At 41.9% G+C, this 26,286-nt stretch overlaps 1 long non-coding RNA gene across 4 annotated transcripts in view; it reads left to right on the top strand.

Annotated features, from left to right (window-relative positions):
• Positions 1 to 26,286, top strand: part of LOC123781430 (uncharacterized) — a 199,779-nt gene that overhangs the window by 76,996 nt on the left and 96,497 nt on the right. The gene's annotated exons all lie outside the window — the stretch shown is intronic.

The raw sequence follows: 26,286 nt of genomic DNA, 5'->3' as shown, positions 1-26,286 counted from the left end.
AGTGTTCTAAGGGATTGAAAGTTAATAATAGTTCTCAAGAAGTAACTAAAGACTAAAAGGTGACCATCTTTGCATACCACAATGCCTGATGGGGGTGGGTGGGACAGGCTTCAATATCATATTTAAAAAATGATATTATATTTGGAAAAATATGGTTTACATGTATGTATATGATATAAAAAGGAGATAGGCAAAGAGAAGCTTAAGAAGACCCTAGAATGGGAGGTGAGATTGGGAAGGCAGTTTATTTTTTATTTTATATCCTTCCCTTTGATACTATTATAGTTTGCAAGCATTTCTTTTCTGTGCATGTATTATTTTTCAGTAAAAAAAAGTTTTAAAAATTACAATGAATCCCTAGTCCTCAGAAAACTTAAAGTGACTTCAAAGAATATTAATGCCTGATACATACTGTGGTAGATCACTTCCAAGATGGCTGCTACTAATGTTCTGTCTTCATGCACATCCATGCCATCAAGAGATGGATCGGAAAACTTCTCGTCACAAGAAAAGAAAATTGTAACTATGTGTGGTGATGGATGTTAACTAGACTTCTTGTGGTGACCATTTCACAGTATATACGAATACCTAATCGTTATGTTGTATGCCTGAAACCAATATATCTCAATTATACGTCAAAAAATAAAAGAAGGAAAGGAAAGGAAAAGAAGAAAGGAAAGGAAAGGAAAGGAAAGGAAAGGAAAGGAAAGGAAAGGAAAGGAAAGGAAAGGAAAGGAAAGGAAAGGAAGTGAAGTGAAAGAGAAAAGAAAAGAAAAAAGAGAAAAAAGAAAAGAAAAGAAAAATGGAGCTGGTATCTTCTACACTTGGGATTTGCAATGAATAGCATGCTGAGCCCAGGACTAGCAGAGTCTTGGTAAACATTAATTCTCATCCTCTCCTTGGCTCCTGTGTTACTGGGAAGAGAGTAGCCTTCTTACTCATGCCAAGAAACAGTATTACCAGAAGGAAGAAAGAGAACTAGCTGGTAAAAGAGGAGACTTAGGTGGGCTTGGAAAATCTCAAACCAGACAACAAACCAGTGAAATCTGGGCCCTGTGTAAGAACATAGAAATGCAGAAACAAACTGTGTGCTACAGAGGGGAGGGGGGTGGGGGAATGGGATAGGCTGGTGATGGGTAGTAAGGAGGGCACATATTGCATGGTGCACTGGGTGTTGTACGCAACTAATGAATCATCGAACTTTACATCAAAAACCAGGGATGTACTGTATGGTGACTAACATAATATAATAAAAAAAATATTAAAAAAAAAAGAACATAGAAATGCAGGTCACTTTAGAACCTGGGCATATTCTGGGGCACCTGAGTGGCTCAGTCAGTTAAGCATCTGACTCTTGATCTCAGTTCAGGCCTTGATCCTAGGGTTGTGAGTTCAAATCCTGCCCAGCATGGAGCCTTACCTAAAGAAAAAAAAAGAATTTGGCCATATTCCTCCATACTTCTGCCCAGGATCTTATTTTTCTGAGACTGCAGATACTTACTATCTCCCTTGCTCACCACTCTTCACTTACATCTCTCCCTCTTTGATTCATTTCATATCTCTTCCCAGGCACCCAAAATGTGAAGAGAAATGAGAAGCAGCCCACTACATGGATCTGTGGGCATGCCTGCGTTCTAAAGCCTGTGGTTAGAGGCTCAAATGGCAGAACTGCTGCTTTATCTAGTATATTGGGGGGTGGGGGGAGATTCTCATATAAGAAATGTTGATTTTTCCCCCCAGCGTACAGCTGACAAATACAAGGATCTGTGAATTTCCAAACACTTGCCCTTCGGTGGGGAGACCTTGTGCATTATCTCCCCTGAGACGTGAGCCAGGGGATTCATGCACACGAGGACAATCCTTTATGCTGACTAGAGATGCAGTGCCTTACCACATGTTTGTAGAGATATTGTTCAGGGACCAAAGCAAAAATTATCACCCCTCTTGGCATGTGACACACACTGCAACAGCTAATTTAGAACCTGGATCAACCCTTTTGAAGCTGTACAACCCCATTCGAAAGATTTGATTTGTGAAACTTCGGTTTTCTCATCTGTGGAATGGGGATAACATCGACCACGTGGTGTGGCTTTGAGTATTGCATTTGAGAAGATGTCTGGAAAGTGTCTGGCCCAAGATAGGTGCTCTAGACGTATTTGTAAGATAAAGGAATGGCATCTGGGTGGTACTCAGTAAATACTGTCCCCCACCCACTTTGAGGGAGGGCAGAGAGCAGGGAGGGGAAGGGAACAGGAAGATGTACCTCTACCAATATTCATTCAGGCTCCAGGGGTGGGGGTGGGGTCTACCCTCAAAAGTCTGTAGGATCCAAGCAGGTCAAGTCAGTGAGACTCAAGTTCTGTGACACATCTCACAGTGAGAGGTGGAGTCTGTGTCCCTTCAGCATGAATCTGGATGGGCTTATGACTGTTCCAGCCAACAGAATGACTTCTGAGGCTAGGTTGTAAAGACCATGCAGCCCTGCCTGGTTCTCTAGGACACTTGCTACAGGGGAAGAGGCCACTATGTGAGAGGTCCCATTCCCCTCAGCTGCCATGCTGCAGAGGCTACCTATCAGTGCTCCAGTCCTAGTTGGGCTTCCAGGCCACATTACCTGCATCCACTGTAGCCCCAGGAGTGGCCATCTTGGGCCTACAGCCCAATCAAACCTTCAGATTACTGCTGCCTAGCCAACACCCACCTGTAAGTACAGAATCAGGGGCAAGATTAAAAGGTTGTTTTAAACAACTGACTTCTGGAAGGCAATCTGTCACTAAGCAATAGATGTCACCAGGACAGCCAGGCACGTGGGGCCTTGTTGAATTGGAGAGCATGCCTTAACTCAAGGGGCAGTCATTACTCAGCTCATGCAAATGTTGTGATGGAGGGTTTCAGGTCTTGGCTGGCCAGTTGTGTCACAAAGGGATGTTAGATCCAGATTTTTGTGAAACCTCCAAATGTTTGAGGTATCTGTTACTAATTAAAGATTTTTTGGAATTACCTCGTGCATCACACCAAGGCTATCTATGTGTCAGTGAGGCCTGTGAGCTGCCAGTTTGTAGAAATGAGGAGAGTCTGCTTATGGGACCGGACCCTATCCAAGCCTTCTTGAAAACTGGGTCTTTCAGCTCTAGTCAGTGGCCTCCAGCCCAGCAGGAATGCTTTCCTATAACATATTAGCATATGAAAACCGGTACTTAGACAAGCGTTTGTACATTCCCAGATCTAAGCCCAACACACTGCCTCTTGTTTCACTAGTGATTGGAGTTTTGACCCATTTAGGCCTGACAGCAAAATAGCGATTAGCAGGGGGTGTCGTTAGTGGTGTTTTGATTGGGAAGGCATGAAAGAAGTTGGAGGGAGAAGGACCGGGGAGGAGGGGCAATGAAGAAAAACTTTGTGCAGGACAAAAGTTCACCAGTTTTCCCTTGAAATTAATTTAAGGGCAATAGAATGACATCAACAAAATTCTCAGTGAATTGTTAAGTGTTTTTAAGAACACAGCTCTTGTACTGTTTTTGGCTTTTGCTGAGTGTATTTTGTTTTGGGCCCTTAAGGAATTCGCCTTTAACTGTGGAGGAAAGAATTGCATGTTATTCCTTGGCAAGTTCTTGTGGACATGAGCGAGGCAGGAGACAGAGCCACTGAGCGACACAGACATGCCCAGTGCCAAGGACCAGGGCGCCTTTGCGGCTTATGGGTGGGGGACCTAATTGGTGGGAACAGGTGACCATTGCAAAGCCTAAGCATGTGCAGCCCTGGAGACAGAAGGGCAGCACCAAGCTAAGGACAGCTTTACAAAGAGTGGCAGAAGTGTCACTGCTCACAAGTCAGCCATGAGGCGTGTCTGGCCTCAGTCTCCAACAGAATGAATAAATATGTGACTCTCTTCTGAGATGGACCCATATCAAAAAGCTGTTCTGAGGTGTATTGAAAGGCTCTTAATGTTTTCATCTTCTATACTAAACTTATTTTAGAAATGGTACAAAGAGCAAATATTGAAATACCACCCTTCCTCCCCAATACCTTCATATTACCTTGTACCCCCAACTTAGTAAAATCTAGTGTTTGTATATTTTTCTAGAAATACTTATGCATATACACAGGATAGAAATTCTTTCATTCACTCACGTGTAGGTGTGTTATATCCAGCATCCTATGCTTATCCATTTTCACGTGACAGAAACGCTAAAGAGCGTTTCATTTCTGCATAGCTGCTCATGCACGTGCGCTCATTCTTTCCTAGAGCTGCAAAGTATTTTGTTTTGCCACATCATAATTTATCTAACCAGTCCCCTATTGACAGACAAGTGTATTGTCTCTATGGCAATTTTTTTGGAAATAGTTTTGAGTAAATAGATGCAGTGTGTATGAGTGAAATCTGATCTGTGACTTGAAGACCAGCCGGATTAGAAGTAGCCTAACAACACTTCGAGAATGGTTAGCACTTTAAATATCCTTATTGAAATCTGCACCGGAGGGTATCTTAATTAGACTAAGAGAAGAAGTGAGTAGAGTTCACACTAGGTGGTTGGGTAGGAAGATTGACTGCCTGTCTGATGTGCTGATTGGCTGAATGACCGACTGAACGTCTGACTGGCTCTCCCAATACCTGACTGGTCTGGGTCACCACAGAAGGAATAAGTTGTAGAGGGAGGTGAGGCATCTGATGGGGGCTGGAGTCTCCCTTCCAGCACCTACACTATCAATCTATTAGAAGGTCCTTTTTTTTTTTTTTCTAGTAAGAAGCCAACCAGTGCTGTGAACAATAATATACATCACCAATGGAAAAGTAGTTCATAAATCATTGCAACAGATTTATGGTACTTGCAGAAGCCTGACCAAACCAAACCAAAACAAACAATTATTAGAAACCCCGAAATGTCCCTAAACCAAACCTCAGAGCTCAGTCAGCTTCTGTTACCCCCTCCCAGCTGCCAACAGGCCTCTTCTCAGGCGAAACTGTGACATAAAACTTCTTTTCCACGAGCTTTCCCTCTGGTGGTGACCTTTTATCTCCTTTTAGCTGACCAGTGCTTTGCCCCCTTCACCTCTTTCCTCTTTCACACAAAAAAGATCTGATAACCAGTCACTGAGACTTGTTGACGGGTTGGTTATATTTTGACTGGGACTCATATTCATCAACACCTAGCCTGAAATAAGCTTGTGAAATTTAAGCCTTTCAGCTGTAATTATGGGATGAAAAGTGTGCCACTCAAGTTTTAAAAGAATTTCAAGCATCAGCAAACAGGAAGGGAGAGGTGAAGGTCAACTCAGTTATCTTGGAATGTGGTCCTGATTCGTCTTTTGGGGGGATTTTTTTCCCCTAAGAAACCTCTGACAACATTGTGCATTGAATAAGGCTGGGGCTGGCAGACATAAACCTGCTGGCCCAAGCACCGTTTTGGTTTAGAACTGTCAGTGGCTTCTTCTAGAGCCTTCTAGATCTTGCTCCCACCTTCCCTACTTGACTATTCACAGATCTCATTCCTTACCACCTCAACGGAATTCCAGAACTTAGGAACAGATGGCTGTTCCAAGTCTCTAAGACACACAGTTTTCCTGTTCTGGGGCAGTTAGATAGTTTAGTGATTATTTAATGTTTTATTTTCCTATTTAAGCTCTGTGTCTACCAGTTTGAAAGCATTTGGCCAACAGTATCTCTACTTCAGGTTAGAAAGCTTCTCACAGCAACACAAAACGTGTCATTAATATGTAGTTTATTTATTATTTAGATTTTAAGGGTGTGGTTAACAAGGAAGCTTGGGTTTCAGTGTCTCTTTGTGATCTGTATGTTGGAAGAAAGGGGTAACTTTTGAATCCTAATAACAAAAGGTGCATATTGTCGTCATCTTATCTGTTAGGAAATTCACACTCAGCTCTGTCTAGTAATCTGCCCGAGAACATCTGGCTAGTAAGTTGCGGAGCCAGTATTTGAACCCAGTCTGAATCCAAGTCATGCTCTTTTCTTATAACACAACAGTAAGAAACGGCTTTATTCCCAGAGACTTCAGTGTCTTGCGCTACACAAAGAGAGAGCTATCACTTCTGACATGGGGCTGAGATCTACAGGACTTGTTTAAAGGTAAGACCATGAATAGCACTATTTTTAGTGTCTCACTATTGTCTTCCAATTTTTTCACCGTGCAAAATTTTCTAAGAGAAGGGTTTTCGATAATTTCCTGATTATAAAGATCTTCGCTCTTGTCAAAGGCTGGCAAAGTACATGCAAAGTGGACAGAGCAGGTTGTGTTAATTTTAAAGCAGTAATTATTGATATAAAAACAAATGAGGGAGACGTCTTTTATGAAACAGAACACATGAACTCTTGTCCCTGCCTCGGTGGACATATGTCTTAGAGAGTAGGTTAAAAGTTTACCATAATACACTTGGGTTATCTGTTCAATTTCAAATCCAGGATCGATAAGGCTTATCAGGGCATTTTTATGACTTCAGGGAGGTTATCACTATCTTAATATAGCGATGAAGACAAAAGCCAGACCTCACTTGAGGTCAGAACTGAGCAATCAAATTAACATCTGTTGGGAACGACTTGGTCCAATCTTCAAGGTCAACATATTCACAGATGTCAAAGTGTCTGAACGGAGAGATGATAATCATTGACCCTGAATCCCTCTGGGGCTTGGCAGGCAGCTGAGGGGGAGATAAGGAGCTTTCTGTTGAGATAGCAAATACATGTTTGAATATATACTTCCTTATTTTCTTTTTGTGAAATAAGAGGAAATGCCAAAAACCACTCTCCATTAACTATGGTCCTGTTGGGTGGAGATAAAGGAGTTCATTGAGGTCCTCCTTTCCCACAACCACTTTCTCCAGAATTATAACTCAGAGTTCTTGACAGTTATTCGTTCCATGCATTCTTTCACTTATTAACCCTGAATACGAAGTGGATAGGGGTGGGCAGCCAGCAAAAGAAAGAGGAAAGAGGAGAGTTTAAGTATGGCTAATTGATAGAGAAGCAGTTTGCATGGAAAAGCTCTAAATTTCATATAGCTTTAGTGTGCTGTCATTTTTTTTAATGATTTTTTATTATATTATGTTAGTCACCATACAGTACATCCCCGGTTTCCAATGTAAAGTTCGATGATTCATTAGTTGCGTATAACACCCAGTGCACCATGCAATACATGTCCTCCTTACTACCCATCACCGGCCTATCCCATTCCCCCACCCCCCTCCCCTCTGAGGCCCTCAGTTTGTTTCTCAGAGTCCATAGTCTCTCATGCTGTCATTAACTAAGTAAGCTCTTAACAAGGCTTATACTGAAAGATTTTCCCACTTCAGATCAGAAATTGAGTTCCTAAGTATAAATATAGACTGGAACTTGAATTCATTAAACAAACCAACAAACCTTAAAAGAATTGCTAACTGTGTCCTTTTCAGCCTACAGCTGTGAGGCCTAAATGAGTATTATCTACTGGTAGTATAAGCTCTTGTGGAAAGGAGCTTGATGTGTTTGCTCCCCAGTAGCTTTCCAATGCCTAGAGAGACGGAGGGAATACTAGCTCTGCAGCCATCTAAGTCTCCTGGTACATTTTTTTTCTCACAAAGTGAAGCAAACCAGTCAGCTGGAATGAAATAAACTCTTTTGATGGCGAGCATACTGTGGCAAGTGAGATAAACGGGACTAGAGGCTCTGGTCCTCATGGTAGTCTTTTAAAGAAGTTCTGATTTACTGGGTGTGAAAGTCAGAGCCCTATGAAATCGTTTTTGTTTTTGTTTTTTTGGTAGAAGAATCAACAAATACTTGACTCATTTGTGAAATGTTGGTGCCAATCAAAACTGATTTATAACTTGATTTGGTGGCAATGAAGACTGAATTGACTTTTTTTCTGTGATGCATGGCCAGTGGTCATGTAGGGGATGGCCCCGTCTACACACTGGTCACAGAATAATGAGAATTGTGGAATACAATTAGATAGAACACATAGCTCAGCTATGTGGCTGATAACAAAAAGTCTCATTGCTGCCTAGGTATTACAATGACCCACAATAAAGCAGAAGAAATGGTGGTAATCAGTAAACAGTAATTGGCTATGCCCATGAGACTTGACTGGTCAAGTCTTGCTGGTCTACCTAGGAGAGACAGCAGGGAGTAGTAAGAAGAGTGCTAGGATTGGGTTTGATGGGGGACCTGGATTCAGTTGCTAACTCTTGTCACTTACTGTGTTACCTTGGGGAACTTAACCCCCTAGAATCCCCAGTTACTTTTCTCTAAAACATGATCAGTAGGCATCCTCTAGGGATTCTTCTGAGGGAAGTGTTGTCATTCAAAATAAGACTCTCAAGAAAAAGATACTTGGGTCATCTTTCAGTTATTATCCCACAAATTATCCATGAGGTAGATTTCCTACCATACTTCTCAGTCCTAAGTTGGCTTCTCCTGCTGCTCCTGGGATACTTCCAAGAAAGCTCCCCCTGCCAAATAGCCAGTATGTTTATGGAAATAAATAGTTAGCTGACTTCTCATGCTCTCACTCTTCAAGAAGAAATAGCACACCTTCTAAACTGCATAGGGAGAAACCCACCCAGAGGCTCTTATCTTATCCTGAAGGTAGGCATTCCTGGTCCTACAAAAATCCATTAAAGACCTCCTTCTGCCAGTGTATATCATCACAGTCTCCAATAATAATGAGGATAATGATAGCAGTGTTAATAATAACATTGTCATTAGTGTGACATGGCCTCTGGCCCTCCAGCAAACCCAGAGTTTTGACTTTATGGGGACATACTGGCTTCCTTTAACCCCACTTTTTCAAGATTGCATGAAAAGCATTGGCTGTCATATTGATGAGATGTATGCCTGTTTCATGAGGGGGGTTAGGAGCTAGCTTAAGTTTAGATAAAAGTGAGTAATGTCCTTAGCAAACATGCTTATCAAGAAATGTCTCTGTAAACTTTCACTTAAAAAAATACCACAGTTCTTTTTTTTTTTTTTTTAAAGATTTTATTTATTTATTTGACAGCCAGCGAGAGAGGGAACACAAGCAGGGGGAGTGGGAGAAAGAGAAGTAGGCTTCCTGCTGAGCAGGGAGCTGGATGCGGGGCTCGATCCCAGGACCCTGGGGTCATGACCTGAGCCGAAGGCAGACACTTAACGACTAAACCACCCAGGCGCCCCCCAAAAATACCACAATTCTTGATGTGCATGCCTTTTGTTAATTAGAAACCTAAGATTTTCTTAAACTTTTGAATTAAAAATAAGAATTGGACAAAAAATCATATTGGTCCATTATTTAAGAAATGGTAGTGTTTGATTATATTTGCCTCTGTACTCTGCTTTCCCATCATGCACTTCCCCACTTGTATTTCATTAGGCATTAAGAGAGAGTGACTTCATTTGTGCAGATTTCCTCTTAGAACATCTACTGTGCTGTGTGCAATAGCAGAGTAAAGAAGGGACTAATCTATTGAACATTGATCATATGCCAGGTTCTTTGGTGTCAGGATCGATTTCCTCACCTGCAAAATATCTCCAAATAATAGTTCATGCATTTTTGAGTTAGTGTGAATGTTAATTAAGACCATATAATGAATCTACTCGATTTGTAAGTCAAAATCATTCTAAGGGTGAACCTTCTCTTCCTGAACCATTCCCAGGACCCTGAGTTGCCCCATGCTCCCAAGGTCCTTCCTTTTGTTTAAGGTCAAAAGTCTGCTATTAAGGAGGAGCTACATAAATCCTTTCTCACTACCTGGTAAATGACTCATAATTCCTGAAAGTGAATCATCTTAGGAAGATTCATATTTGGCTGGGATGGAAGGTTTAAGAATGATACTTCGACATGGTGATTTGGGGACTGAGACACCTGCTAGGGACAGGTTCCTTTTGGGGGGAATAGAGGAGTGGGCAAAGTCAGCTTCTCCTGACAGCCTACTGTGATCTTCCTCATCTGTGGAGAAGGAGGGCAGTGGCCGAGAGGTGTTGTGTGTTGTGTTAGCGGTCTTGCGGAAAAGTAGGCTGTGTGTGTTCCTTTGAGGGTGCTTCACCGCTCATCCATGAGAGGGCACTGGTGCTCCAGATAGGCCATGCTTAGAGGCTTGTCTGAAGACAGAATTCATCCCATAACTTCCGAAGGAGTGGCTAGCCACTTGTACCACATCTGTGGCTATGTTTGATAGAAGATACACACACACACACACACACACACACACACACACACACACACACACACACACTGAGACTGGGAACCTTAGGAGTTCTGTCCTTTCATCCAGCTTAGTATATGTGTGGTCTCCAGACTGGCTGCCACCTGTAAGCCTATTGCCCATGCGTGGAAGAGCTGATCACTGGGTGCAATGGGTGTTTTTTAAATGAAGGCAACAAGTCTGTAATTCAGGATTATACTAGAAAGAGGAACCAGGACCCCCTGGAAGGCCCTCCAAAGGAAGGTAAAGGATCTAAGTGGAAGGAAAGAAGGAAGGAAGGAAGGAAGGAAGGAAGGAAGGAAGGAAAGAAGGAAGGAAGGAAGGAAGGAAGGAAGGAAGGAAGGAAGGAGGGAAAGGAAGGAAGGAGGAAGGAAGGAAGGAAGGAGGAAAAGAAGGAAGGAAGGAAGGAAGGAAGGAAGGAAGGAAGGAAGGAGGAAGGAAGGCAGGAAGGAGGGAAAGGAAGGAAGGAAGGAAGGAAGGAAGGAAGGAAGGAAGGAAGGAAGGAAGGAGGGAAAGGAAGGAAGGAGGAAGGAAGGAAGGAAGGAAGGAAGGAAGGAAGGAAGGAAGGAAAGGAAGGAAGGAGGAAGGAAGGAAGGAAGGAGGAAAAGAAGGAAGGAAGGAAGGAAGGAAGGAAGGAAGGAAGGAAGGAAGGAAGAAGGAAGGCAGGAAGGAGGGAAAGGAAGGAAGGAAGGAAGGAAGGAAGGAAGGAAGGAAGGAGGGAAAGGAAGGAAGGAGGAAGGAAGGAAGGAGGAAAAGAAGGAAGGAAGGAAGGAAGGAAGGAAGGAAGGAAGGAAGGAAGGAGGAAGGAAGGCAGGAAGGAGGGAAAGGAAGGAAGGAAGGAAGGAAGGAAGGAAGGAAGGAAGGAAGGAAAGATGAAGGAAGGAAGGAGAAAAAATATGGAGAGAGCAGGCTATTTCCAATAAAATGGATAATGTCTTGCACCCCTCACCCTGACATGAGAAAGGTCTTTTGACATGGGGGGCAAAGAAAAGATAGCCAAAGCCCATATATACATAGATTTTCAGATGGGAGCAAACAGTGCATTACAGTTCAAAACTGGTCACAGAGTGACATTTCCCTCATTCCTCCCAGTCGCTCTCTTTCATATCATCCTGTTTTATTCTATTCAAAATGCTTGACACTATTTGAAAGAATCTTAATCATTTATTTGTGTGTTTATTTATTGCCTCTCATGTTTACTAGAATACAAACTCTCTGAGGGCTGGAACCTTGACTATTTTGTTCACTGTTGTAACCTCACTTCCTGATGCAGTGAGCTCCCGTGAACATCAGATGAGTGAATGATAATGCCCAAAGGTGTCAAAATTTCACAAAAGGGGCCGAAGTTATTGTATTCAGCTAAGGGCTGTGGCTTCAGAGAAACTGAAAAATGATTTATAATACAGCATGCCCTAGGGGGTTTTGAATGTGAGCAAGGTGAATGGCTTGCTTTTCTGACCAAGGTGACCATGTAGTCGCCTCGGGGGCCACATACTATCTATACACATGTAGGTACACACACACATTTCATATGTTTTTATTAACTTCTTAATATGTAATTATGGAAAGAGTGTCTGCATGTTGGGTAGTCCTAGGATTTGGAGGAGATCTATTATTCCACTGGGCAACCTTCCGTGAAGCAAATTACCTGGGAAAATCCGTAAAGATTTGTGTGTCTAACTGCCCCACCTGTGGAATCAAGTGACCATATGGCTAGAATTGCAGAAGATATCCCTGTATGTCTGTATTTTGATAGAGTTCAGAGGATTTGACCACTGATACACATGAAAAAATACTGATTTCAAAATAGAAATAGAATCTATTAAGTCAATCTTGATTTGGATTGTGAGTTCGGAATAGCCGGGTAAGGAGGTAGAAGTGAGCTTTAGGCAGGGTGTCAAATTCAGAACCAGTGCCCGACTCGGGGAGCATCAGACCTCTAGGAACCACAAAGTGTATTCGCCATGGCCAGCATGAATTTATGCTTCCTTTCTAGTTTCAGTATCAAATGAAGTAGAACAATTCAGAAAATTAATGCAGCAACACATTTTTGAGTGACTACCACTCTGTACTAGGTTAAGGCTATGGGGGGGCACTCAGCATGACCCTCCTTTTGGAAAGGAGAAATTGTACTGGTGAAACATGGCACACTTGTCTCCTTATTAGTCCGGGTTCTCCAGAGAAACAGAACCAATGGGATATACCTTTAACTCCTGCTAGCACTCTCTCTATTCTCTACCTATCTACCTCTCTAATCTATCCTATCTATCCATCTATCTATGCATACACACATACATACAATACATATACAAGGAGATTTATTATAGGAATTGGCTCACGTGATTATAGAGGCCACGAAGTCCCATGATCTGTCTTCTGCAAGCTGGAACACCAAGAAAGCTGGTGGATAATTCAGTCTGAGTCTGAAGGCCTGAGACCCAGGGACATCAATGTCCAAGTGCAGAAGATGGACATCCCAGCTCAAGCAGATAGAGCAAATTCACCCTTTCGCCACCTTTTTGTTCTCTTCTGGCCCTCAACGGATTGGGATTGGATAATACTTACCTGTATCGTGGAGGGCGATTTTCTTTATTCAGCCTGACGGTTCAAATGCTAATCCTCACTGACACACACAGAAATGTTTTTGGCAGTTATCTGAGGATCCCTTAGCCCAGTCAAGTTGACACATGAAATTAACTATCACACGTTCCATGTAAAGAAAACTCAACTCAAATTGGTTTAGGCCAAAAATAGGAGATTATTGTCTCATGGAACTGAAAAGTTTCAGGCTTACTTTTGGGAATTATTAGATGTAAGACTCAAAATAAGCCAGAAGGTCCCAGTATTTCTCTGTCTGTCTGTCTCTCTCTCTCTCTTTTTTTTAAGATTTTATTTATTTATTTGACAGAGACAGTGAGAGAGGGAACACAAGCAAGGGGAGTGTGAGAGGGAGAAGCAGGCTTCCTGCTGAGCAGGGAGCCCGATTCGAGGCTCGATCCCAGGACCCTGGGATCATGACCTGAGCCGAAGGCAGGCTTAACCACCTGAGCCACCCAGGTGCCCCTATTTCTCTGTCTCTTAGCTAGGCTCTGCCATCTCCCTGTGTTGGCTTCATTCTTAGGCTCCCTGTGGATTATTTCTCCAGGCCTCAAGTCTAGAGGAACAAGCCAACACCACTTTCTCATCTCTCAAGCCAAAGCCCTGAAATGAGTCCTGATAGGACTAATGAGTATAACTTGCCACCATGAGGACTGGGGGCTCTTCCTTGGGGCTGTGGGTGACTAGAAATCTCCTGTTGACCCCAGTGTGAAGCAGCAATCAGTGAACATCATGCACGACTCAGGTCAGAAATGATGTGAGCATTCAGGGGAAGGAGAGATTCGTGTGGTTGGAGCCGTAAAGATATATCCCACAGATAAGGACAGGCTGGATAAGGGCCTCGAAGGGCAGTTTTGGGGGCATCTTCTATGCCTAGACACTTTCTGCAGGGCTCAGTACGTGTAAAATAATGAATAAGCTCTGTGGACAACAAGCCAATGACAGCCATTGTCCAACATTAAGGGCAGAGGACAATCTGCCTCCTGTAAATGCCTCTAGGTGCAGTGCCATTTAGCGAGCCCCAAAGTGCCTAGCTGACGAGTTTTTGCTTCATGTTGATGGGGCAAGTTCCATTTCAGCTTTTGGTATACTGAGATTTGTTTCAGGCCTTCCATGAGCAGATGATTGGCTATCCCACCAAGCCCATTGCCCACACTGGTCTTGAAAGGATGAGACACAGGAAGCATTCTATCATTGCAAGACCCAGCCTCTGCCAGATGGAAACTGCTCGCTCAGTGTGGGAAGACCCCAGTGATCCAGCCCTGGTCTGGATGGCAGACATTAAACCTTTTGTGGAATATTATTTCTGAAAGGAAGACCTCATATCCTTAGCTATTTTATTTTTATACTGCCTTTTTTATTGACTCACTTCATGATAAAACATTGATAAAAGCATTCATTAGTAAACAGGACTTCTCTGTATCATGGTGGTTCTTGTTTTATGAATTGCCACTAGGAAAAAATATGTGGTTTGTTGTGTTATCAGACTTGGATATAAGCCATCTTTATCTTGTCTTTTGGAGGTCAGCCACAGCATATGTCAATATTGACGTGGGATCTAGGACTCTATATTTGGTTTATCTGGAAACTATGAAATTTGGGTTCTCACTGAAGTTTTCAATACACTGAAAATGTGTTTCTGCACAACATTTAAAAAAATAATCAGAAAACATGGGATACACACACACACACACACACACACACACACACTCCTACAGGCTGGAAAGACTGATTAATTGGACTCCGTGAAATAGTGTAGGGTTCTAAATATGTCTGGACTACTTTCTGCTCTCTCTTCCTGTACATACTGTGTATTATTTAAACCTCAGAGTAGTTCTCAAGAAGATCTGAATATCTTTTTTTAGAAAGCTTTCTTTTCTTCCCATACTTTAGGACATATTTTATTGGCACATATTAAAGTTTTAGGATATTTTACATATGATTAACGTATTGTCAATCACACTAAAAGTCTAGTGACTAAATGCAAGTTAAAGATTTATAGATTAGAATTCTATTTTTAATCAGAGGGGATGCTTAACAAATAATTCATTCATCCGATATATACTTATCGAGAATATTTACAGGTCAAACACTCTGATTAAATATTACTTCTATTATTCTTAGTGTGAGACATCTTTGTGTCTGAATTTAAAAGCATTTATGAAACAGGAATCCATCAAAATCCTAGAGGAGAACATAGGCAATAACCTCTTTGACATCAGCCACAACAACTTCTTGCATGACACGTCTCCAAAGGCAAGGGAAGCAAAAGCAAAAATGAACTTTTGGGACTTCGTCGAGATGAAAAGCTTCTGCACAGCAAAGGAAATAGCCAACCAAGCTAAGAGGCAATCCATGGAATGGGAGAAGATATTTGCAAATGACATTACAGATAAAGGGCTGGTATCTAAGATCTATAAAGAACTTCTCAAACCCAATACCCAAAAAACAAATAATCAAGTAAAAAAATGGGCAGAAGACATGAACAGACACTTCTCCAAAGAAGACATACAAATGGCTAACAGACACATGAAAAAATGTTCAAAATCATTAGCCATCAGGGAAATTCAAATCAAAACCACATTGAGATACCACCTTACACCAGTTAGAATGGCAAAAATTGACAAGGCAGGAAACAACAAATGTTGGTGAGGATGTGGAGAAAGGGGATCCCTCTTACACTGTTGGTGGGAATGCAAGTTGGTACAGCCGCTTTGGAAAACAGTATGGAGGTTCCTCAAAAAGTTAAAAATAGAGCTACCCTATGACCCAGCAATTGCACTACTGGGTATTTATCCCAAAGATACAGATGTAGTGAAAAGAAGGGGCACCTGCATCCTAATGTTCATAGCAGCAGTGTCCACAATAGCCAAACTGTGGAAGGAGCCGGGATGCCCTTCAATAGACAAATGGATAAAGAAGATGTGGTCCATATATACAAGGTAATATTACTCAGCCATCAGAAAGGATGAATACCCAACATCAACATGTATGGGACTGGAGGAGATTATGCTAAGTGAAATATGTCAAGCAGAGAAAGACAGTTATCATATGGTTTAACTCATATGTAGAACATAAGGAATGGCATGGAGGACATTAGGGGAAGAGAGGGAAATCTGAAGAGGGGGAGATCAGAGGGGGAAACAAACCATGAGAGACTATGGACTCTGGGAAACAAACTGAGGGCTTCAGAGGGGAGAGGCGGTGGGGAGGATGGGGTAGCCCGCTGAAGGGTATTGAGGAGGGCACATGTTGTGGTGAGTACTAGGTGTTATACGCAGATAATGAATCATGGAACACTACATCAGAAACTAATGATGTACTGTGTGGTGACTAACATAACATAATAAAAAAAATAAAAATAAATAAAACAAAGGCATTTATGTTCGGCAGTATTGACTCTCTATTCCAGATGTGAAAATACCATGGACATATGCATATGGGTATATATGTGTATATAAACACACACCCATACACATAAACAGAAATTTATAGTTAGAAAAAAAATCAAGTCCATTATCACTTGCTAAAAAAACCCTGCTGATTTTAAAGAAGGTAGATGATCTCAGATAATGAACTTGTCACAAGAAAGGAAAAAATGTTGAAAATGAATGACTGTGAAATATTAATTGCTAAGGAAAAATGAAAAGATAACAAAGATTTTTAGTTTTTAGAGAGTTCGGATTATCCTATAATCACATTTTGATTGCTGCCAGCACCCTTCAACCACACCCCAACTGCCCTTCTTCAGGCTTTAGATCGTTTTCTCTTAAGTGAAATCAGGTAAGAGTTTCGGGGGGCTAGGGGAGTCCTGAACTCTTAGACTTTGCTGACCAGTAGCTGTTTCATCTTAGCTCGTTCAAACTCCTATTTGCAAAGCGAAGATGACATATTCTGATGATCTTTCTGGGTTCTTGCAGGCTTTAAGATGCAAACCCAAAATGCCACTGGGCTTCAGAGGAAAGAGTCTGGCTTGAACCTCAGACAGACCTGGTTCAAGCTGCATTACTTACTTACTAGCTCGGCAACCTCGAACAAGCTACTTAACTTCTCAAAGCTCACTTTCCTCCTCTTCACCTAGGGGTTAATGATAGCACAGGGTGGACTACCTTTGTTACTTTGGGCATGTTTTTTCATCTCCGTTCTTGCCTTTCTCATTGTCAAGTGGTGGTAGTAACAGTGCCTAGCTCATGGGGGCAGGGGTGGCGGGCAGATGAAACTAGCACGGGGGAGGTAATTGACACAGTGTGAGTGGGTGGGAATGAAATTAGCACGGGGGAGGTAATTGACACAGTGTGAGTGGGTGGGAATGAAATTAGCACGGGGAGGTAATTGACACAGTGTGAGTGGGTGGGAGGTGGTCAACCGTTGGAATTAACGGATGGTTAGTCAAATGATGGATCATCAACTGACGGAAGGATGGTGACATTAGTTTGTTCTCTGCTCTCCAGCTTAGCAAAGTTGAATAAATACGGCTAACAGAGGCTCAGGCAAATGGACGGGCTTGGTGACAGAAGACAGACTGGACTTGTGCCTCTTGTCTTCAGTGTTCCTCAGTGCAACCCAGGATTGCCCTGGGGGACTGGCTTGCTATTTATGGCCGTTAAACATTCGAGTACCCTGAAGGGATATTGGCTGAGCAGTCTACCCAACTTAAAAAGCACTTAGAGGAATGCAGATCCATTAGACCAGGCATAATGGACCCACTCAGGGCAGTGCTTTGTAAATACACGGCTAATGTCCTTCTGACGTGTTTATAGGCTGGGGCACGCTTCACACAGGTCAGGACCCTCGGGTGAATCTGCGAGCTCTCGGGAGCCAGGTCCCCTTACCTCGTGTACCCGGGGCTCCATCCCTTATTACTTGAACATAAAAAATTTTAAAAACTGGCAGTAAACAAATTACTGTTTCAAAAGACTGTGGAATGACCTTGGAGCTACCCGTGTCAGACCGGCACAAGGCAATCGCCCAGAGGTGAAGGAAAGCCATTCTCATACTTTGTAGGCTGGCTAATTAAAGACTATTTTTGTCATCTTCAATTCTGAGAAAGTCAAGAGAGCTGCAGTCAAACTTCCACCAGACAAATTCCTGAAATAATGGGGTAGCAGGGGCTAAGCAATCATTGGCTTCCTCTCTTTCAAAAAAGAGCTCATATTTTGTCCTTCTCACACCCTCCAGATTTTGCTTGTTGCAGCGTAAAACAAGATTTCGGGACTTTTCTGTGAAGCTTCCTGGCGTCTAAATTACCTGGACATGATCCTGCAGGAGGATCTTACTGCTGTGGTTTATCTGATGCCTTTTTCCGTTTTGCAAGGTCACCGGCATCCCTGATGATAGGATGTAAGAGTTCTTAATATTATGCATTCCGGGCTCAGGGAAGTATTTCTTAGACGTTCTCTCTTTAAATTCTTCTTTTTAAATATTATGTGTTAAAAGCTCCTGGTAATGTTTCTTAGACTCTTTCCCTTTAAATTCTGGAGACAAAGGACTTCGGTTTTTGAAATACACCAGTAGCTCCAAACTCTGAGCAATTTTGAATTAATGCCTAATATTTTAAAGCTAGCAGGCTTCTGCAAAGCCATTTTATGGATCAGTACATTTTTGGCACTTATTTGCAAGGTCGAAATAATTTGATTACAATAAAAATGCATATAATTCAAAATTCCATGGCTGAGGAAAAATAAGCTCAAACCAGTGACTTCTAACGTTTATAGAGCACCTCGGATTTCAGGAAGCCTGGGGACCTACTCACTTCCCCTTACTCCTTTGTAAATCCCCGGTGAAAACACTGGATCTGCTTAGCACTAAGAAGGGTGATACATTGTCCTTACTCTTTGCCGCTCTTCCCATTGACAGAAAATGAGGCTTATGCACTTCAAAGTAAATAATGAACTTAATTTTCAGGTCAAGTGAAACTCGTTTACATAGCAGATGTTTACAGTGAGTTTCTAAGTAGTCAATATTTGAAAATCTATCTAATTGCAGAATTGACCAGTGGAAATGACTTAAGACTCTAGGAACGGAGCGAACCTACCAAACAGACAGTCAGGATCCCCCACTGGCACGTGTCAGAGGAGCTGGCAGCCAAGAAAAGAACAAAGGGTTCTTGAGTCCTGATCCGCTGAGCCCCATGACCTTATTATCCCACGTTAGTCACTGGTGCTGGTGTTAGGATCCGGGAGTGATTTTCCAACAGGGCTATGGCAGCCTTTCCCACTTCGGAAGAAACTGGCATATATGATGTTGGCGAGGACCTGAAGGGCAATAAAGAGTACACGTGCACACTTCTGGGTCTTTCTGCCTGTTGCTGTCTCGGATTGTTAAACATCCTTTGAGCCCCAACTCCGATGGCATTTCTTCTCTGTTAGCCCACAGGCCAGGCGGATTGGACCTTCCCCTTCTCTTTTTCTCATTGTAGCTTATAACAATCTCTATTGCAGCCCTAAAGAGTGGAAATCACATTGAGTTCACGGATTTATCCTCAGCGTCTTCTGCAGAGCTAGGCAATAGAAGAACAAAGTAGAAGGTCTTTGAAAAGTAGACAAAGAACCCCAGAGTCTCAGCTCTCTGCTCTCCCCTTCACCTCCTTGCCTGCCCTTCTTTCCACCCCTCCCCCTTCACGGCCCTCCAGCTCCGTGCTGGAGTCCCCAGGTTCCCCATGTCAGAAGCGCGTGGCACCCTGATACTCTCTGAGAGGCAGCCCAGGAGATTGGGTTTCCCACTCGCAGCACACCGTCAATGCTAACTAAATCACATGACTCTGTGTGCGACTCGTCGTCCTGGCTCCGGGTCAGTGCCCCGGGTGCAGCGAGGATCCTTCTGCACGAAAGTCATTCATCCGGATGTTCACGTTTGATGGGTCTGGGAGCTGGCGGTGACTAAGAATGCTGTGTCTGCGTGTGGTTTCGGAGAAGCCCTCTGCTTGTAATGATTAACAGATCATGTTTGTTTTCTTCCTCGGTCTCTGAGCATCTTTCCGATTTTCGCAGCAGGAAGGTGGTGTCTAGTTGGCCACATGTCATGTAATTCACAATTTGCTTCTAAATCCTGACCCGTTCCCTACGTCAAAATAATGAGACACCTGGATAGAGCCCTTAAAACCGACCGCTGGGGTTCTTCTCCATCTTGGAGCACACGCACTGTCCGCATAGATAATTCATCGGGCCCTTCTTCTGTCCCTTTGGGCAGCTAACGGATGGATAATGTTGGCAAGCCCAGGACGTTTAAACCAAGAGATATTTAAAAATATTTATTGCTTGGCTTTGAAATGTTCTATATATTTGTTAATATGCCAGTTGGTTTTCATGCGTTTTGGTGTTAAATTAATTTCTATTTAACACTGAATCATGTTGTTGTTTTCCAAATACGGTTCAGTCCGTATGGCTTTCCTGTCTGGCTCACGTTGTTCCCTCCGCTTAGATGCACCTTCTTTACTACTTTTCTCCTCCCTCACGGATACCTCTGCTTCGCCACAGCTTTTTCCTGGCCCAGCAAACTTCTATGCATCTTTTTTTTTTTTTTAAAGATTTTATTTATTTATTTGACAGAGATAGAGACAGCCAGCGAGAGAGGGAACACAAGCAGGGGGAGCGGGAGAGGAAGAAGCAGGCTCATAGCGGAGGAGCCTGATGTGGGGCTCGATCCCGGAACGCCAGGATCACACCCTGAGCCGAAGGCAGGCGCTTAACCGCTGTGCCACCCAGGCGCCCCTCTATGCATCTTTGACCCTCAAATGTCACCTTCCTCGGATGGCAACAACTAGGAAGAACCGGTTGCTACTCCATGCCTGCAGCTTGGCTGTTACCAGGCTGCAGTCGCTAGCTGTTCAATCTCCCCTTGTGTGTGAGCCTCTTGAGGGGACCCTCATCTACGACTCCCTTCTCCCCACATTACAACCCCAGGGCTGAGGAACCGTAACTAACATTTCTTAAGAGCTTCGTTTGTGCCAAATGTTTCGGTGGCATTTGCGTTATCTCATGTAACCCTCCCAGCTAGGCTGAGAGCTAGGGACTATTGTTACCCTCTTGTCTGGTCTCCAACCTGTAACTGATTTGTCCAACGCTTATATCTCGGGAGAGGAGGAGCCAGAATTTGAATCCAGTAGGTCTGGTCTCTGAATCCTACTCGTCGTCACCATTGCTTTTCCAGAAAGTGTGGTACACGGTGTCCCAAACAACATAGGGGTAGGAAGACCCCAATGGACTGAGGGTCAAAATCCACTTACACGTGTCCTGGGGGCTCCGTGGCCTCTACGTGGTTAGAACTGCTCTAATTTCAGATGTTCCTGACTTCTCCTCCGTTTCTGTGTTCTAAGTCATATTTTTCACACGTATATGGTCTCCCCAACCACCTTATAACCCCTTCCGTTTGAAACATCTTGCATTTTCCAAAAATCTTAGCAGCCTCTCTTGTACCTAGAAGGCATTTACTAAAGGAATAGTTATTTTTATTGATGTAGTTTATAAATTGTTATTGATGAATGGCCCTCATACATAAGAATGCACAGATCATAAGCGTACAGCTCAATACATTTTTGCAAGAAGAATACATCCATTTAACCAGCACCCAAGAAACCTCCCTTCTGAGGTCTCCCTGAAATCACGCCCCAAATGTAATCATTATTCTGACTTTCATTTCATAGATTTGTTTTGCCTCTTTCTTGAATTTTATACAAATGAAATCGTAGACTATGTGCTTTCTATGCTTGGCTTCTTTTATTCAACTTTGTTTTGTGTGTGTGTGACATTCGTCTGGGTGGAATTGGGTGGTTTATTTGCATAGCTGTGTAATAGTCCATGGTATCCATACACCACCGTGTATTTATCTGCGCTGCTGTTGATAGACGAACAGGCTGTTTGCAGATTTCAGCTATTGCAAGTGATACTTTAAGGAGGGGGCGTGGAGAAGGGAGCCCATGTGTGCATTTCTGTTGTGTATATATCTAGGAGAAGAATTGCTGATTCACGGGGTCTGAATACATTCAGCTTCATTCGATACTACTAAGCAGTTTTGCAAAGTTGTTATACAAAGTTACAGTCCCACAGCATAATATGAAACTTCCCGCTGCTTCCTATAAATGCCAACATTTGCATACTCATTTCTGTCCATTTCAGCAATGCTGATGGGTATGTAGCAGTACGGGATGGTGATTTTAATTTGCATTCCACAACTGATTCTTGTCGAGTGAACTGGTATCCCATAAACTCAGTAAGTGCACTAAATTCTCTGTGATTCTTTTTTCCCCCTACATACACAATCATATCATCTGAAAATAATGATAGTTTTTTGCTTCTTCCTTTCAATACCATATGCCTTTTATTTATTTGTCTTGCTAGAACCGTCAGCACAACGTGGGATGAAAGTGGTGATAGTTGACATCCTTGTCTCATTCCCAATCGCAGAAGGAAAGCCTTCAGTATTTCACTACCAAGTAGCACGTGCCCTGTAGGCTTTTTTGTAGATATTTTTTGTTGAGATTAGGAAGTTTCATTTTATTCCTATTTCCCAATTGTTTGTCTTAGATCATGGGTGAGTGTTAAATTTTTTTCAAATGTGCTTTTTACATCTATGAGATGATATATGACTTTTTCTCCCCTCTCTCCCCTTTCTGTTAATGTGGGAATTTCATTGTGTGATTTTTTTTGAATATTATCTTCCCTAACATTCCTGGACAAAATTCATTTAGGTATGATGGATCTCCTTTTATATGCATCGCTGCGTATGCTAGTATTTTGTTAAGCCTTTTTGCATTTACATTCATAGGAAAAATTGATCATAATTTTCCTTTCTTGTAATAATCTTATCAGGTTTTGGTATCAACTTTATGCTGGCTTCTGTTTTCCTTTTGTTCTATTTTTTCTCCTTTTTACTAACTTTTTAGTTATATATGCTTTTACTGTTATTTAGTGGTTACCCTAGAGATTACAAAATCTATCCTTGATTTATTATCATGCTGCCCTTTTGGAAATGATGCCAGAAACTTCTTTTTTTTTTTTTTTTAAAGATTTTATTTATTTATTCGACAGAGACAGACAGCGAGAGAGGGAACACAAGCAGGGGGAGTGGGAGAGGAAGAAGCAGACTCATAGTGGAAGAGCCTGATGTGGGACTCGATCCTGTAACGCCAGGATCACGCCCTGAGCCGAAGGCAGACGATTAACCGCTGTGCCACCCAGGCGCCCAAGGAAATGATGCCAGAAACTTCTAGTACTTTAGCTTCATTTTCTCCCCTCTTTGGCATTATTATTGTCATATAAAATGAACGGGATAGACCGGTGATGGGTAGTAAGGAGGGCACGTATTGCATGGTGCACTGGGTATTATACGCAACTGATGAATCATCGAACTTTACATCAGAAACCAGGGATGTACTGTATGGTGACTAACATAATATAATAAAAAAACATTAAAATAAGAAAAAGAAAGTATTTATATTATATATAAATTTTGTGTTATATACAAATATTATTTATGTATTATAAATAATATATGCACTATAATGTATGTGTTATATAATATACATATTAGATATAATATATACACATTATATAATATCATACATATATAGTTTTTAATTCCACAAAACAGTAGAGTGTTTTTACTGTCGGTATTCATTTTTGTTTTCCTAAATTTTCACCTGTTTTGATGTTTCTTATTTTTGTATTATGTCCTTGTTTCCATCTGGGATCATTTTTCCTTCTGCCTGAAAAATTCCTTTTTTTGTCTTTAATGCAGGTCTACTGGTGATTAATATTCTCAACTTTTGTTTGTCTGAAATAGCTTTTATTTCATCTTCATTTCGAAGGATGTTTTCGCTGTGTTTGGCCGCCTAGATTGGCAGGTATTTCTGTTAGTGTTGGCAAGGCAGTATTCCATCATCCTCTGGCTTCCATATTTTTCTACTAAAAACTCAACTGGCAGCCTGATTGTTCCTTCTATGAAGGTAATGTGTCTTTTTTTTTTTTTTACTCTGCCTCCTTTCCTCATTTTTCTCTTTGCCTTTGTTTTTTGTCAGTTTCACTCCAACGTGCCTAGTTGTGATTTTCTTATATTGATCCTGGTCCGTGAACCGTTGGCTATGTGTCAGAAATTCTGGAACATTCTCGGCCACTGTCTATTCATATGTATTTTCTGTCCCACTCAAGCACTCCCTTTTAGGACTCAGTCACTGATGTGTCAGAATTTTTCAAAGTTCGCCTTATTTTGATAATGATCTTTTCTGTATTTTCAGTGTGTTCTGCTCTCTGTGATTCAGCCTGGATGTTTCATACTCACCGTCTTTCAGCTCCTTGGTTCTCTTGTAGCCAATCTACTGTGAAACCTATCTCGTGAGTTCTCAGTTTCAACTACTGTAGTTCTTTAGTTCCAGAATTTCTATTTGATGCTTTTCAAAGAGTATATTATAGTTCTCTGGTGAAATTTTCATGCTGTCCTATATTTTTAAAAACATATTGATCATAGTCCTTTTAAAATCTGTGTCTGAATAGCTCTAATAACTGGGCCATGTGTGCATTTGTTTCTATTGTCTGTTTTTATTCTCTTATTTCTATTTTTTGGTATGCCTGCTGGTTTTTGATTGAATGCCAGGCATTGTACATGGAAACTGTGGGGACTCAGGGTAATGTTAACTGCTTCTAGAGAGGGTTCGCCATCCCTTTTGGTAGACAGCTGGAATTGGGAGCAAATTCGTAGTCTAATCAGACACAGTGCTGACCCAAGGGAGGGTTTTGGGTTTGGTAAGGCTCCATCTATCTTCTTCTCCATCCCTGTTCCTAGGGGTGAAAGCCTGGGGTGTTCAGCATATCAGATTGTTGTAACTCTGTTACGTCTTCAGCAGTTTTCTCATGGATTTTTCAGGCTTTTGCTGAAATATATAACAGCTTCGGATACTCATCATCTGTCCCTGTGTTCCGTTCTTTCTAGATTCTTGGTCACTCTACTACCACTTACCAGGCAGCATCAAACCTTCGTTTTTTTGTCTCCCTGGTGAGATTTCCAGAAGTTCTAGTGGCTTCCTTATCTGTTAGCCATAGCTCTCTGCCCAGTTTCAAAGATTCTAACTCCTGTTAAAGACACGACTCAGCAGATGTCTTGAAGGGAGAATCAGCACACAGAAGGTCAGCTCAGCTCCTTACATTTCCCTCCTCTCTAGGTTCTCGTGCACTCAAGTTATAGTTACCATAGCAGCTTTCCAATACCTTCAAGTAAATGTTGTCCTATTTTATCTAATTTCCTAGTTCGTTTTGGAACTATTACCATCATAATCTAAAGCAGATGCCAGTCGATTCGTTATTTTTTTTAAAGCCTGCAACTAGCACATGGATTATATATTTTTGTGGGCATTAAAACATCTTTTGGTAAAGAAAGATGTGAAGACGGTTGTAAAGGCAAGTGGAAAAATAGGCTTTGGAAATTGATTTATGATGTGCACACTATATTTAATCCAAAGCAAATTAGAGAACATAGTGTTTTGGGTAGCCAAATAGTGTTCGTGTTCTATTCTTTGACCATGAAATATATACATGCCTTTAAAATGTATTTGGTGGAGTGAAATAGTTATGGCTACAGCAAGGAGTGGATTAAAGTATATTTAGCATAAGCTCATACAAGGAAGAGAAAGAAAAATAGGCTCATAGGGCGATCAAGAGCAAAAATTCTGTTCTAAGCCATCGACCTTGAAATATATTCAATAGTTCTAAGTTGCCAAGAGTGATAATTTTTCTAATTTTGCCTATGGGCATATTACATAGTGTTTCTTCTCACATGCTGCAAAATATGTATTAAATGACATCTCTCCTTGGAGATAAGTTATTTTTGCAAAAGACATGGTTAGGAAAGTTAGATTTGCTTTTCTAGTTTTGAACCCAGGACGGCCCAGTGGGAGAATTCACCCAATTGTTTCTTTTTTTTAATGTTTTTTTATTATATTATGTTAGTTACCATACAGTACATCCCTGGTTTCCGATGTAAAGCTCGATGATTCATTAGTTGCGTATAACACCCAGTGCACCGTGCAACACGTGCCCTCCTCACTACCCATCACCAGCCTATCCCATTCCCCCACCCCCTCCCCTCTGAAGCCCTCAGTTTGTTTCTCAGAGTCCATAGTCTCTCATGCTTCATTCCCTCTTCTGATTACCCCCCTTTCTTTATCCCTTTCTTCCCCTACCAATCTTTCTAGTTCTTATGTTCCATAGATGAGAGAAATCATGTGATAATTGTCTTTCTCTGCTTGACTTATTTCACTTAGCATTATCTCCTCCAGTGCCGTCCATGTTGCAGCAAATGTTGAGAACTCGTTCTTTCTGATAGCTGAGTAATATTCCATTGTATATATGGACCACAACTTTTTAATCCATTCATCTGTTGAAGGACATCTCAGTTCTTTACACGATTTGGCTATTGTGGACAATGCTGCTATGAATATTGGGGTGCATATGGCCCTTCTCTTCACTACGTCTGTATCTTTGGGGTAAATACCCAGTAGTGCAATGGCTGGGTCATAGGGTAGCTCAATTT

This window comes from Ursus americanus, chromosome 34, assembly GCF_024610735.1.
Source record: "Ursus americanus isolate L20-20 chromosome 34, mUrsAme1.1.p, whole genome shotgun sequence".
NCBI classification, from domain to species: domain Eukaryota; kingdom Metazoa; phylum Chordata; class Mammalia; order Carnivora; family Ursidae; genus Ursus; species Ursus americanus.
Note: the sequence above shows the minus strand (reverse complement) of the source record. Positions and strands in the feature narration are given on the sequence as shown.